Source organism: Argentina silus (genome assembly GCF_951799395.1).
Source record: "Argentina silus genome assembly, chromosome: 6".
Taxonomy (NCBI): domain Eukaryota; kingdom Metazoa; phylum Chordata; class Actinopteri; order Argentiniformes; family Argentinidae; genus Argentina; species Argentina silus.
The window spans coordinates 24,124,515-24,141,382 of NC_139660.1; positions in this window are offsets into that span (position 1 = coordinate 24,124,515).

The window sequence follows — 16,868 nt, forward strand, 5'->3', positions numbered from 1 at the left end:
ACTGACATTCAGAGAACCAGTTCAGGCAAAACGTGCAAACATTTAGCAGGTTATACAGCAGATGCCCGGTTAAAATCCCTGAATATTAGGGCCAGGTACCAATCCACCCTGACATTAAAACACTGAAGGTGCATAGCTGCTTTCGCGGAGAAAGATTTTTGGTAAAACAAATCCCAAGTGCCAGGTCAGATATAATGCCAGGTCAGATATAATCCAACTCAGCCCACCTCTCTGGAAACACTTAATTCGTCCTCTCTTAGCATACAGGTACTCCATCTCGATGAGTTCACCTACAACGATACAGAGAAAAGAAAAATCTAATTGAAGTGTACATAAGCGTTCAAGCACCCCATCCACCTGTACGTATGTGCGTGTGTGTGTTCTCACATATCTGTGTTCTTGTCAGGTCAAGGCTCAACACCTCCGGATTCAGCTTGTTGAGAGGGTGCTGCAGTTGGCCACTGTAGCAGCCCAGAGACAGCCCTGGCCCCTCCACTGTGGCTGCGGCGCGGTCCTCATTCTACCTCACCAGGCCTTCCAGCAGGTAGCCCTGGAAGTACTCCATCCTGGCACGAGTACCCTGAAAAACAATGAAATACAATGTGGAATGACGATGATATATCGACATTTACAAATTCTCATCACTGCCTGTATTGGGTTCACAAGTGAATTAATTATCTATTCCATATCTAATTTCAACCTTCCTATGTCCACCTTTCCCAGTATATTAACATTTGACCATTTCCCCTTGCAATACATCCCTGAGGAGCAAGCCATCTTGAACGTATCCTTTAAACAAGGATACTCAAACCAACAGCTTTAAAAACTGTCAAGGGCAGAACCCTAATGAGCCATGTGGAGCTCTGTGGTTAGAAATTAGGGTTCCTGCACAGGGTTTTATTGCACCGGGCAATGATGGACAGTTGGCACAATCGTTTCTCAATGGACATCGAATTTGATTTCTAAAAACGTTATTGGTGTCGAGCTGCCTTGTGTTACTGTACTTGAAGAATGACAACGACGTGCTGCGATAAGAGATATTACTCGGCCTGCCTCGAGGACGTAAAACAGATGATTAACAGCAGGCCAAGGCTCTCACGAATACCATAGAAAAGTCTTTCTCCATAGAGAAGCAAAACAAGAGAGCATGAAAGAGCGCGAACATGCCAAGACTCTCACGAATACCACAGAAAAAGCCTGCAGACATCAAAACAGTCACACCCTCACTGCATGCTAGACACATGCAAACGGCTCATGCATGAAAATGTACGATCAACAAAAGAAAAGTTATCCAATGCATTGCAATATATTTCAACAACATAATGCACAAACAATGGTAAGCATGAAGATAAGATATCTAATTTTAATTGGTATAGTTCTTGACATTTCAGTTGATCCTGTCCCACCTCTCTCGATATACCATCCTCTTTTGATTCCCTAGTGCCATTTATTTTTCAATAGTGCTGTTATGTCTCACACAGTTCCTGAAACTTTCACTGCACAGATTTTAAGCAAATAATGAATATTTTTGCTAAGAGTATGATTATATTGATTGTCTGATACTCGCAAGTCACACAGTGCTGTAAGGTTATTTTTAGATGAATATTGTTTTTTGCCAGCCATTCCTGAACCTTAGACCAAAAGTCAGATACATGGGGGGAATACAAAAACAGATGTTCTATTGCTTCGATTTACTCACTACAAAATCTGCATAGTGGCGATTGTTCAATGCCCCATATGGTGAGCATTCTTTTAGTTGTAATGTAATTTTCAACATAATTTTAAATTGAAAATCTGCAGATTGACAATCTGCTTTCTGCTGTTCAGAGAAAGGCTTGATCAATTCTTTCAAAAGAAGCCCACCTTAAATGTTAGCTTTTTAACAAGCTCCTCTGTATGGTACATATGCATAAATCATCAGATACATCTTTCCGTGATTTGGAAAATAACACTGGAAGAAACAAGTTTATGTTCAGTACCAATTTCAGTTCAACAAGTGCTTTCTGTACGACAAAGAGCCTGCAGAAGTGTAAGACTCGTAAGGAAAGACCACGTGGCCTAAAGGATAAGGCGTCTGACTTCGAATCAGAAGATTGAGGGTTCGAGTCCCTTCGTGGTTGATGAATGACACTGTTCCGTGACGCTGGTATGTATTGGGATCTAATAAGAGCTGTCTGACTGGTCCTTTTTATGATGACTGATGTATCGATGATTCACTTACGTTAGACCAGGGGTCTCAAACTCAACTTACCTGGGGGCCGCTGGAGGTAGAGTCTGGGTGAGGCTGGGCCGCATCAAGTATTCCACAAAAAAAGGGTTTCAAGTATTCCAAAAAAAACTGATCCAATCTTCTCAATCTTTATTAATAACAGTTCAGAACATAGGCTTCTCTTACTTACTCCTTGCTGCCAAAGACCTGGCAGCGCTTCCTCTTACATAGCTGAGCCACATTTGGCTTGAGGGAGGAAGCAATTGAGACCCTCAGTATGGCTTGAAGATGCTCATCAGTAAGTTTGGACCTGTACTTTAACTTATTAAAGTTCATGGTGGAGAAGAGCTTTTCACACAGATATGTGCTCCCAAAAAGGCACCCTTAAGGCGGGCTTTCCATGTTTTTATCCCAATCCCAGTATTTGGGATCTTATTTAGTATGCTCTTTCTATATATTCTGAGAGGGATTTGAAAACTTTATCATTGTTCATAGCTTTTTTGAGCACTTCGTTTTTCTTATCATTATTACATTTATCAATCGTGTTCTCTCTCAGGTGTTTATACCTTTCACATTTATAAATAAAGTGATCTAGATTTTCGGAATTCGGAATCCGGAATCACGTTTCAACCAAGTGACTAACGTTGCTAATTCGCGTTGGCTAACTTGTCAACAAACACCACCGGAAGCTGTCATGAGCCTGAGCTATGGTAGCCCATAAGTGATAAAAAAAACAAAAAAAAAACGCCCAGGACAACGACTCGCCAAAAAGGTGCGTGTGAGAAAAACGCGCGGGCCGCACTAACACTAAACTTTGATGTCAAGTAGGGGGCCACAAAATATCGTCCCACGGGCCGCGAGTTTGAGACCCCTGCTCTAGTCTATCCTCCCTCTGCTGTTCCACGAAAGCTGTTTCCAAAGCTCCATCAGTTTTTTGGTGAAACTGTTTGCCCCATTGCATAAGTATTTTACCTGCTAAGCCTGTCCATGACTGAGTGGAACAGTTGTAGCACCATGTAAAGCTCATGATTTTCACAGTGATACTGCTTTAGACATCACAGTGTTAGCATACTCAGCATACTGATTGCTGTGCCATGTCAATGCCCCTCTGCCTCTAGCCCTCTGCTCTCTTCTCTGTTTCCTCCACTAGCATACATTTACTTGCTGTCTGCCTCAGTTCACTCTACACCTTCCTGTGGCTGTGCTTGCATTCCTCTCCTATAACAGGGAGGATCTAAAAGCCTTCATATTTTATCCTTGCTTCACTGTCTCCTATCCTGATTTACACTCCCCAGAACTTGTGCCTGCTGTCCAGCTGCTATAGGCCTACAGTATACTACCCAACACAAGAGGCCATATCCAAACATGCATACTTTAGTGATTATTAAAAGTATATACAATATACTAATAGTACTATTTAGTGAATACATTTTACTGAAAACGTTGGCCTAAGTGACACATTTATACATACTCACACATACAAATTAAGTGAATTGTGTTGCTGAAATCAGAAATTACATTCTGAATAGTGTGCAGTGAATCCAGTATCACATCCTGTCATTTTCAGCATATCCCATTTTTCTAAATGTTGCATACAGCAACATTTTCTAATCTTACAAAGTGAAAATGTCAATTTAAAAGGCATGAATGTTTGGACATGGTCTGACACAGATTATCTACCATCCTTTGACCCCACAAGACATATGGAAGTTAAGTACTGTATGTACTCTGTTCAAGTATGAACCTCAATGTATTTTACTAGAATGCATTCATGCTTTTGTTGTAGAAAGGAAGTATTAAAAAATGTTTTACAACATGTGTGTGACTGTCATGATTATTTTCTAAAAGGTTATTATAATTTAGTAAAAGGAATATACTTAGTTGTCAATTGGTTGTTATTATTAAAGACATGATAATAGGGTACAAATATTCAATTCTTTAGCTGGGGGGCAAGGGCAGCATTCTCTCTTCCACACATAATGTAAAACCCTTTCTTAATCAAAGTACTTTCTGTCATAATTGACATGATTTGAAATTTGTGTCATATGAAATAAAATTCTAAGTCTTAGATCTGGTTGAATTTATGTGCAGAGAGGCCAATGAATTAACAACATTAATCAATAATCGATGTGGGAAATCGGTTCTTACTGCACTCGACCATATTACATCATATTATAGTTGTTTTATTTGATATAAACCACAACATAACCACAGCGTTTTCAATGCGTTTCAACAAGCAATATAATTCAACCAATACTAATTGCACAATCTGCTTTCTGCTGTTCAGCGAAAGGCAAGATCTATTCCGATAAAAGAAGCCCACTTTAAATCTTAGCTTTTTAACAAGCTCCTCCATATGTTTTCTGAACGATCATTGGGGGCACCACCCAAAGTACATACGCATAAATCAGATATATTTTTCTGTGATTTGGTAAAGAACATATATTAGTTTTGTTTTTTTCTAGTATTATAAATGTCATACACGTTGGCACAAATGATCAGCAATCTGAGCTACTTAAACAGACTTTATGGATCTTTTTAATTATTTAAAGAACAGTGGGAAAGATATCTTTATATCCGGTCCCATCCCCACACTGGGTCGCTTTAGTAGACTTCTTAGCCTCAACTCTTGGCTCCAGATGCAATGTGAAGCACAAAAATCTTTTCTGGGAGCGCTCTGCCTTTTTTAACCCTCCCGTTGTCCTCATATTCTGTAGACTTCCGGGTCGAAAGGTCGCCTGCTCACCGACCCCATTGCCCTCACATTCTGTACACTTCCGGTTGAAAGGTCGCGTGCTCACTAAACACTCAATCAATTAGCGCATCTCGGGCCGTGTGCAAGTGCACAGCCTTTCAAATATATTTGTTACACCTACATTTCCTTGTCAAAAAACGTCACACGCTCACTAAACGCTCAACTGGCACATTTCGGACAGTATGCAAGTGCACAGCCTTTGCAGATATATCTGTTACACCTACAGCACATAGTCTGTGTTTTGCAGTCCTTCTTCAATGGGCAGACCTGACACCTCTTCCTCTTAGTTGTTGAAGCAGCTGGTGCTGCGACCGAGTCAGCTGCGGCAGTCACATTGCCGGATTGGTCACGTGATCTTGCCATCTGAACAACTTTCACAACTGCTACCGAGGCATCTGTGCGGGGGAGATGCTCCCGCCTTTCAATGAACTGGGTTACAAGGCTCTTGCCCAGCTGCTCTAGGAAAAACCTCCTCTTGTTGTGCTTATGCTGCATCCAGATGGGGTTGATCTCTCTCCATATCACAAATGCGTTGTATGCGGAAACATCAATGATGTTGTGGAAAATAACCAAAGGCCAGCGCGCAGTCATCCTTCTGCAGCTGTACGTTCCAATCACCTTATCTAGATTGTCTACACCTCCTTTGTTGCAGTTGTAGTCTAGTATGATGACCGGCTTCCTGTCATGTCTATCGCTGATTTCCGCCTCCTTGTGCAGTGTGCTTAGAAGTACAACATTCTTGTTCTTCTTTGGGAGGTAGGAAACTACAGCTGTGGTGGGGGTGAATGCGAACTTCGAAGAGAAGACCTCTCGTCCCTTTGACACGAGAAGTGGAGGGGGGAGCTCGGGTTTGTTCTTTCGAACTGTGCCAACCATGGTGATGTTCCTCTTCAAGAGCTGTTGTCCGTGTTCATAGGATGTGAAGAAATTGTCACGTCACATTGTCAGCCCTTCTGTCACATCAAGGACAACCTGGTTCTTCTCCGGGCCTCCACTTGTCGACTTCCCAGTGTAGACTTGCATTTTCCATGCGTAACTCGATCTCGCGTCTCAGGCCACCCATGACTTGATGCCATATTTTGCTGGCTTGCTGGGCATATACTGCCGGAAGGGACAGCGACCTGTTTGACAGAACAGATAAGGATTATATGTAATTGTTATTGTCGATGTCACAACATTGAGTAGTGGAGATGACTTTATTGTAGATGTGTGTATGTATTTTTATATACACTACCTCTAAATGGGACGAGTTGCTCATCCACTGTCACGTCTGGGCCTGGGTTGTAGAGACGTGGCAGTCTCTCCACCCACTTGTCCCAGACGTCTCTTATGGCTGCCAGTTTGTCTGTCGCACGTCTCGCGGGTCTCGATTCACGGTCGTCGAATCTTAGCAATCTTGAGTATGTGTGAAAGAGTTTGAGTGGCATCGTGGCACGGAAAATAGCACTTCCACTCTCTCCGTCCCATAGACTAACTGTGGCCTCGCCTCGTGACCTGTATACACCTGCTAATATTAGGAGACCTATGTAGGCCTGCAGGTCAGTCGCATTCATCCCCTTCCATCCGTCTCCGTATTTTCTAACCCCCTCCAAATTTGTCATCTCTAAAATAATTTTTTCAATTGCTGGTGTGACGAACAGGTGGAATGTCGAGTCGATATCGTGTACATGGGAAACAGCATATGCTGTAGGCCCTGGGGTGATCTCTATGACATTATCTTCTGCTATTCTACCACGTTTGTCATATGACACTGAGGACCATTTGACTTTGCGTTTTTTTTACATCAAAGTCTTTCTTTGGACCTGAGGCATCTCTTCTTCTTGCTCATCTTCCTCTTCTTCAGAGGATGTATCATGCTCTGGGTTGTATTCTTCTAGATCTTCTTCTTCTGACACATCCTCAGCTTCCTCTTCTGAATCAGAGTAGTCGTGCTGGGCATTTGAGAGGCTCTGTGCAGCAGTGAAATGCTGCGCACTCATACTCATGGCTTCGCTTCCTCTAACAAGACCAACGCGAGGTGGCATGTCAAGAAGATACTATTACTGCCAACATGTCCGGACATGTACAGAATGAGATATTACTTTTCTTACAGCTTAGATGGGTAATTGAATAAAGGCAATGTTTCAATTTTGTAATATTCGACTCCGGGGGAAATCTCATCAACTTTCAAGTAGAGTAATATGATAGAGGCAATTATTAGAGGGGATTATTTTCACTGCTGTCAAAGGAAACTCTCACCCTTGCCATCAATGTAGGAAATCTCATCAACCTTCAAACATTCCGTAATACCATAGGGGTGTGAAATTGCCCCACTTTCGGTTTGGCCCAGAATACTGTGAGTGCCTCTAAAAAATAGAAACTCCATTTCACCACAGTGTGGGTAATTCTGACATGTTGACAGGCCGTGAGATCTACCAATAAAACCCAGCCAACAAGGTGATGGACATCATGACTGGAAGACAGTGGGAGGGGTAAAAGCCCATCCAACACGGTGGGGGTCAGAATGACCGAAGACAGCGGGAGGGTTAAAGGTAAAATTTGACATATTGATACAACTGACAGTCTCAGTTGTTTTTTTCTCGTGTTGTGGCTCCGTAGCAAGCAAACTGCTACTTAGAAATGTTCCTGAAAATGATTTTTACATCCCCCAGTGCTGTACCTGCTATCTAAAATGTGAATGATTTGAAGGATTTTGATAGAGCCTCCTTGGCACCAGGTCTGTAATGTGTTGTGTAGGCTATGCATTCTGGCCAGGTACATCATGCACAATTTATAAGTGTGTTTTAGAGTGTGTATTGGTTGTGCTTCAGTTCTGGCCCACCCAATTTTCCACAGGCCCACCCATTGCTCCATTAAATTCTGTTCCAGGTAACTGAAGGATAACAAATGGCCAGATGAGGGACAATGAAGGGCTTAACTGGAAAGAGGGGAAAAGAGAGAGGAGAGAATGGAGATATTAACATGTCTGAATCAAACAGTGTTTTATCTGTCCTATGCAGCAGAGGCAGGTCCTACCACAATCAATAGCAGATTGAAAGTTGTGTTGTCATACCAGCCCCAAATGAAGTCAGCCCGTTCCCGAGAGCAAGGTTCAGAAAAAGTTGTGTTGTCATACCAGCCACAAATGAAGTCAGTCCATAACGTTGTCAGTTTGATTCTGTTACCAGCCACACAGCCCCCCTCAAAGTGAAATGACAGCTCTGTCAAATCAAATGAATGTATTACCAAAAATCGACGTGCATAGTAGCAACATAAAACATATGGTACAAATACTTGGTCAAGGGGAAACATCACATTATGTTGAAGAAATACATCTAATTTCATTTTTAACTTCATTGTGGGGGGCACTTTTCATGACCAATCATGAATGTTTTCTTGACACATGAACACACTGAATCAGGAAAAGTGCTTGTGTAGACTGTGGTAGGATATAAATTTGAGAAATGTGTTATATGGTGATTATTCAAAGAGAATTCATAGGACGTCAATCTCAAACAAGCCCAGTAACTGTGATGGACAGGTCACTGAGTAGTGGCAGGTGCCACTGGCCCCTTGGCCTAACACAATTGCATGTTGACAAACCGCATTCCTGTAGACATACCCACTTACATCACATAGATAAAAATACACCTAATGCACTCTTTGTTAAAAAACAAGTATTGTCACGTCCTCCACTTCCATCTAGCCTGCAGTAGCACTCCTCTCCTGCTCTCGCTCTGTCGCTCTCTCCCTGATTTTCAGAAGTGGAGTCAAGTCTTCCAATCATTAGCCCTGTCATAAAGACCCAGTCCAGACTTCGCCACGCTGCCACATCGTAGCTTAAGTTATCTGTTAAGTCACACTTCCAGCCTTACTAAATACTGTCCCGTCAGTATATTGATACATTAATTAATACCTGTTTCCCTGTTCCTGCAGTACCCCAGCCTGACTCCTGCCTCTGACTCCAGCCTCCTGTTACCTGTCCTGCCTGCCCTGTCTGCCCTATCTACCTGCCTGCTCTGTTCACCTGCCTGCCTGCCTATCTGCTCTGCCTGTCTACCCTGTCGGCCCAGCCACCTCTTCTCTGCTTGCTATTCCACCTTCCTACTCCGTTCTCCCCTACTCCTCATCCTCCCTCCTAGCACACCCTTGCCTCTACAATAAATACACCCTTGAATTGGGTTCAACCATCATCTGCCTTTGTTGTCTGTGTTCTGCATTTGGGTTCACTAGCCTGACCATTTCAAGTATGTTAAATGTCACTATATGTCTGATTGTTGACATTGTGTTTGTATGTCTGAATGTTTGTAATAATTATTTATTTTGAATATTTGTTGTAAAAAAAGTAGCTTTCAAAAAAAAAGTTGGCACTGCTGAATGTCACTTCCAGGTTATAACATAAAAATAACCCATACTAGTGCCACTACCAACAAAAAAATAAATATTCATGTAAATTATTGAATAAAAGGAATCTTTAATCATTTTGATTGAAGACAAATAAAAAGCTATTACAATCTTAAAGTGTACAAAAACATTTATTCATCAACTTTTTACTATGACACTCTGGTTGTCTCTGTTTTTTTTCGCTCAGGGAGGGCTTTTCTCTTGGTGTGATCACCTTCTGTGACCAAAGAGTAAACAATATATGTGCACCATCGTAGCTACTATCGTAATAATACTAACTCTGTTGATATAAGATGCCTTTTACGCACATTTCAGCAATACACAGCCAAATTATTTTGTTACAAATGTGACTGGCTACAGTAAGCCTACAGTAAGTTACAGAACTCTGGTTTTCGTATTGATAATAACAAACTTGTATTTGTTACTCACTAAATATTATTCCAAAATGTGTAAGGCTATATGCCTACTGCATTAGGATACACTCATAGCTCTCCACTTTGCACCCTATTATGACGTGTTAAATGATGAATTGATGTCACCTCGAAACTCCTAAACAATCTCTATGGCAAGACACATCTTTCTCCATAGTTTCGTCAGAATTGGGCCAATCAGTGTGATTTCATAAGTGTGATTTCGCATCTGTATGGCAAGACCCATCATTCATAAAGTTTCATCAAAATTGTCCCAGTGGTGTGGGAGAAAAAGCGTGTGACATACGAACGAATAATAGTCCCCTCTCTGATTGCATCGGACATGGGTTGTCACATTTTTTAAATACTAATTTCTACAAAGAGATTCATGCTTTCTACTATTTTACATTGAGGATGATTAAATGGCAGAGTTCATTTGTCTCATTATTTGCTTGATGGATGCCTACATGTGAGGCAAAAAATAAATAAATACAAGTGCTATTACTGTAAAGAGATATGGAGTAGGTTGTTTCATATGTGTTCTGGGGTCCAGGGATTGCAGATCAGGGATGTTTTTGATATTTTAGATCATATTGGGATTATTCAGAATATTATACATGGTAATTTCCTATCGGCGGATATGGATCCTGAGATATGTATGCTATATAAGCATTTTTTCTTATTATTTTTTATTTTAAATCATCATGTACATATTGGTTTCACAATTTATACATAGTTTAACACTTTATACATAGTCCTATTTTAGGGCACCACAAGTAATGGGAAAGATTCCTAAAATGTCCAAATTAAGCACTCATGTTTAGTATTTGGTCGACTATCCTTTGCATGCATTAACTGCCTGAAGTCTGCGATGCATTGAACCCACCGGATGCTGGGTAGCTTCACTGGTGATGCTCTACCAGGCCTGTACTGCAGCCATCTTTAGTTGTTGTCTTTTTCCATAAATCTTATCAGGAAATTGAATGCATGTTCAATTGGATTTAAGCCTGAAGATTGACTTGGCCAGTCAAGAACTTTCCCTGAAAAACTTCCTTAGTTAATATGTGTCGAAAGTCTGGCCCTCCCCCGACCTGCATCTACACCTGAGCAGGCCGCCTAAAACTACAGAGGGGGGATTTGGAACTTAAATCATGGCAAGCTCCCCTATGGACGAGCGGGGATGGCGGTGTCACGTGGGTACTGGTGGATTCCTGATGGGGCACCCTGGCGTGGGGGGCTGGCTCCATCTAGTGTCCTCAGGCTAGAAGTGTTCGGGGAAGCTGAGAGCTCGGCTCAGGGGATGATTCAGGATGGGCTTAAAGAGGAGGTTGTTGAGCCAGAGGGGGGAGAGGAAGATGGTGATGTCGGTGTCTCTCCTGGGGACCTCCCTGGGATGGTTCCCGCTCTGCTCTCTGAGGAGGGGCAGGTAGGGTCTGCGTGGCGGATGGGGGGGTACCTACGGAGGCTGTGGCATACACTCACAGGCCACTTTATTAGGTACACCTGTCCAACTGCTTGGTAACGCAAATATTTAATCAGCCAATCACATGGCAGCAACTCAATGCATTTAGGCATGTAGACATGGTCAAGACAACCTGCTGAAGTTCAAACCGAGCATCAGAATGGGGAAGAAAGGTGATTTAAGTGACTTTGAACGTGGCATGGTTGTTGGTGCCAGACGGGCTGGTCTGAGCATTTCAGAAACTGTTGATCTACTGGGATTTTCATGCACAACCAACTCTAGGGTTTACAGAGAATGGTCTGAAAAAGAGAAAATATCCAGTGAGCGGCAGTTCTCTGTGCAAAAGTGCCGTGTTGATGCCAGAGGTCAGAGGCCAGGCCAGACTGGTTCGAGATGATAGAAAGGCAACAGCAACTCAAATAACCACTCGTTACAACCAAGGTATGCAGAAGACCATCTCTGAAAGCACAACACGTCAAACCTTGAAGCAGATGGGCTACAAAAGAGGGTCCAACCCAGTACTAGCAAGGTGTACCTAATAAAGTGTGTATGTCGTAGGGCTCCTTTGTGACCTGGAGTACCCGCTGCTGAATTTTGATGCTGAGAGTATGTACTACTAACACATTGAAATATAACCATCAAAAAATCACACTATATACTACTGATGTTATGTGCTACTAATATGCTAAAGTACAACCAGCAAAACATATTATATACTACAAGTGATATGTGCTACTAAGGTACTGAATGTCTAATGGCAAGAAATATTATTCAGACATAAAACTGATCAAATAACTTGGGGTTGATTTGTGTTGAAAGGAGGTTTTGCCAGTTTTATGATTTGAAGGATGAAACTGATCTGTCTAACTATGTGTAACAAATAAATGTTGAAATGTAATAAATTGGAAAGGGAAGGAGAGAAAGGGGAATTAAGTCAAAGTTGAGAGTTGGGTTAAGTCCAGAAGGTAATGGGTTCCGATAAAGTAATGGGGGGGGGGTGGGGGTGGTAAGGCTCATGAAGGGGGGTTATACAAAACTTGTTATTAGGCATATGTTTATGGGCATTTTCCACAGATCTCCCAGAAGGACGGATCCCTATAGAGACCAGGAGGTCTAGCCTAATCGGGGTTCCACGACCAAAATACTCTCTGGAGAGGGTTTTCGAAACGGGAAGCCAGATCGGGACTTATTTTACTTATTTTACTTACTTCAAGAACTATAATGTCAGTATTAGTATTTGGTTTTATTTCCTTTAACTTTTTGGTAAGTCCATTTACTCCAATCTATTTATTTTCACTTGAATTTCTTTGATTTATTTTATTTTAGTTCATTTCGATGATTTGTTTAATTCCTTTCCATTCCTAAGATTTTCCTTTTTATCGCGTGGGTTTACTTTAATTACTTTGGTTCAAGGAAAGGCCGGCTTGAAGTCTGCAGCCATCGCATGGTCTTCAAACTATCAACAGGCATTCAAAGAGACGGCCAAGCTGGGGGCAGTGGGGCAGAGATGGTCCTGTTTTGTTTGTGTGCTACCTAATGAAATCCAGTATTATACTCCCACTGTTTGCAGTGTTGAGAAGATCACACATTTATGGTAACCATACCCTGTTTGAGAATTCATCATTGATGGAACTTGTGTGCTTCCCTTTTGTACCCTTGGCTAAGCGGTTGGGGTCCTTTCCCTTCCCTACTAGCACTTAGGCTAGTCCAGTCAGTATACAAGAAGGATATTGGTCAATGGAATGGTCACTGTATGCTCTTATGAATTGCTTTGTAATAAAGGTAATTGTATTGAAACTGCACTCCTGCCTCATGTGTATGTGTTCTGGGGATGAAAAGAACTTTGTGTCTGCTACTGCCTTAGCTCCTGTATAAATGGGGCATAAGTTGAGCGTACAGAATGTGGTAATAACATGACAGGGATGGTTATTACATAGTACATCAAGGGTTGTGTGACCCGGTTTCATGGCTCACAGAGGCAATGGTGACACATACAGTAGGGCTATCAAATGTGTGACTGTCAAAAGTAGTCAGGTGTGGACGGAATCTGACAATGCAGACACAATTGAAAGTGCAGATGGAACACATTTTAAGGTCTGGACCCAAGCATCTATGATCTGATCATTTGTGATCTGATTACATTCCCAGAAGTTAAACCAATTCTGAACAGGGTGTTATTGAAATGAGCTATAATTGTATAGAGTGCCCTGTGTAAGTAATGGGACAGTGAAGCATTTTTTCTCTACACTCCAAAAGTTCGGATTTGATTTAATCAAACAATTACTATGATGTTAAAGTAGAGATTCTCAGCCTTTATTTGATGGTATTTGTGTACATATTGGTTTCACCACTCAGAAATTACAACACTTTGTATGCATAGTCCCCCTGTTTCAGGGTACCCACAAGTGATGGGACAGGTTTACCAAATGTCCAAATTAAGCAGTCATGTTTAGTATTTGGTCGACAATCTTTTGCATGTAATAACTACCTGAAGTCTGCGATCCACTGACCCCACCAGACACTGGGTGTCTTCTCTGGTGATGCTCTGCCAGGCCTGTACTGCAGCCGTCTTCAGTTGTTTTGCAGTTTTTTTGCCTAAAATCTTATCATCAGGAAATGGAATGCATGTTAAATTGAATTAAAATCTGAAGTAGTTGCTATGGCAGTATGTTTTGGGTCATTGTCTTACTGTATGATGAAGCGCCTCAATGAATTTGGAGGCATTTTATTTATCTTATCTGTCCACAAGACCTTTTTCCAGACCTCTGCAGGTGTTTTTAGTACATTTAGCAAACTGTAAGTGACCATCCTTTTTTAGAGTAACTAGTGGTTTGCACCTTACAGTGAAGCGTCTGTAGTTTGGCTGACTTATTCCAAGGATGGTAGTCTCTGACAAATTCACATGTACCTCCTGGAGAGTTTTTCTGATCTGTGGGACAGTTGTTTTTGGGTTTTTCTTAATTATGGTGAGCATTCTTCGGTCATCCACTGTAGAAGTCTTCCTTGTCCTACCAGCCCATTTGCGATTGCTAAGCTCACTAGTGGTGGCCTCATGTTGACAGACACCAATAGCAAACTCCAAAAGGGAAATGCAAAGCTTAGAATCAATACTAGACATTGACAGCTCTCAGACAGCCAAGAATCTTGGGGTGATCCTTGACAACCACTTGTCCTCTGCAGCAAACATCACAGCGACAGAGAGCTCCTGTAGATTCTTCCTCTACAACATCCAAAGGATACATCCATTCCTCAGAAGAGAAGCAGCACAACTCTTGGTCCAGGCACTTGTGATCTCTCACCTTGACTACTGCAACACATTCTTGGCCGGGCTCCCTGCCTCTGCCATCAGACCTCTGCAGCTCATCCAAAATGCTGCTGTCCGTCTGGTGTTCAATCTCCCCAAATTCTCCCATGTCGCTCTCCTCCTCCGCACCCTTCACTCGCTCCCGGTAGCAGCTCGTATCACATTCAAGACCCTAGTGCTCGCCTACCGGGCGGTAAAGGGAACAGCTCCTCCCTACTTGCAAGCAATGGTCAGCCCCCAAACCCCTGCCCAATCACTCAGTTCTTCCACTTCGGCTAGCTGCCTATATATACAGTGAGGGAAATAATTATTTGATCCCCTGCTGATTTTGTTAGTTTGCCCGATTACAAAGAAATGAGCGGTCTATAATCTATAATATTTTAACAAATAGAGACAGAATATCAACAAAGAAGTCCAGAAAAAACACATTATATAAAGTTATAAATTCATTTGCATTTGATCGAAGGAAATAAGTATTTGATCCCCAAGCAAAACATGACTTAGTACTTGGTGGAGAAACCCTTGCTGGCAAGCACAGAAGTCAGACGTTTCTTATAGTTGGTCACCAGGTTTGCACACATCTCAAGAGGGATTTTGGTCCACTCCTCTTTACAGATCCTCTCCAAATCCTGAAGGTTTCAAGGCTTTTGCTTGGCAACTCGAGGCTTCAGCTCCCTCCACAAATATTCTATAGGATCTGGAGGGCCAGGAATTAAGGTCTGGAGACTAGCTAGGCCACTCCATGACCTTAGTGTGCTTCTTCTTGAGCCACTCCTTTGTTGCCTTGGCTGTATGTTTTGGGTCATTGTCATGCTGGAAGACCCATCAACGACCCATCCTCAGTGCTCTGGCTGAGGGAAGCAGGTTCTCGTCCAAGATCTTATGGGACATGGCCCCGTCCATTGGCCCCTCAATGCAGTGAAGTCGTCCTGTACCCTTAGCAGAGAAACAACCCCAAAGCATAATGTTTCCACCTCCGTGTTTGACGGTGGGGATGGTGTTCTTGGGATTGTAGCATTCAGCATTTCTCTCCCTCCAAACACGAAGAGTCGAATTTATGCCAAAGAGTTCAATTTTGGTCTCATCTGACCACATCACCTTCTCCCAAGCCTTCTCTGAATCATTTAGGTGTTCATTGGCAAACTTCAGATGGGCCTGTACATGTGCCTTCTTGAGCAGGGGGACCTTGCGGGCACTGCAGGATTTCAATCCGTTACGGTGTAGTGTGTTACCAATGGTTTTCTTGGTGACTGTGGTCCCAGCTGCCTTGAGATCATTACCAAGCTCCTCCCGTGTAGTTCTGGGCTGATCCCTCACCCTTCTCATGATCATCCTTACCCCAAGAGGCAAGATCTTGCATGGAGCTCCAGGCCGAGGGCGATCAATGGTTATTTTGTATTTCTTCCATTTTCTAATAATTGCACCAACAGTTGTCTCCTTCTCACCAAGCTTCTTGTTGATGGTCTTGTAGCCCATTCCAGCCTTGTGCAGGTCTACAACTCTTACCCTGATGTCCTTTGAATGTTCTTTGGTCTTGCCCATGGTGGTGGAGAGGTTGGAATGGAAGAGATTGATTCTATTGACAGGTGTCTTTTATACCCATAACAAGCAGAGATTAGGAGTACTTTTCCTAAAGTGACAGGACTAATCTGTGTGCTTCATGGGCATATAACCGGTCTGTATGAGCCAGAATTCTTGCTGGTTTGTAGGGGATCAAATACTTATTTCCTTCGATCAAATGCAAATTAATTTATAACTTTATATAATGTGTTTTTTCTGGACTTCTTTGTTGATATTCTGTCTCTATTTGTTAAAATAAAAGTACCATAAAAATTATAGACCGCTCATTTCTTTGTAATCGGGCAAACTAACAAAATCAGCAGGGGATCAAATAATTATTTCCCCCACTGTATATTATTTTGACAATGTATATTCAGGTGGCAGATGTGACAGTGTCACAGGGTGGGAAAAAGTTTTGTGAATATCTCATTCAGAGGCACATTCTCCTGTTCCTGGAGAGATATTGTCCTGAATAAGCTGAATCGGGTGATGTAATTCACTCTATAGCAGGGCGCTCCAACCCTGTTCCTGGAGAGATACTGTCCTGTAGGTTTGAACTCCAACTGTAATGTAGCACACCTGATTCTAATGAGTAGCTGAATCAGGTCAGTTACAGTTGTGGTTGGAGTAAAAAGCTCTCGAGGAACAGGGTTGGAGAGCCCTGCTCATATTAGATCATATTGTTTGTATTGTATTTATTGTTTATATTGTTTAGTATTGTTTTTGTTGTGAAAAACTTTACGACATTTGTCTATGTCAAAAGTGCTATACAAATCAGTGATTAT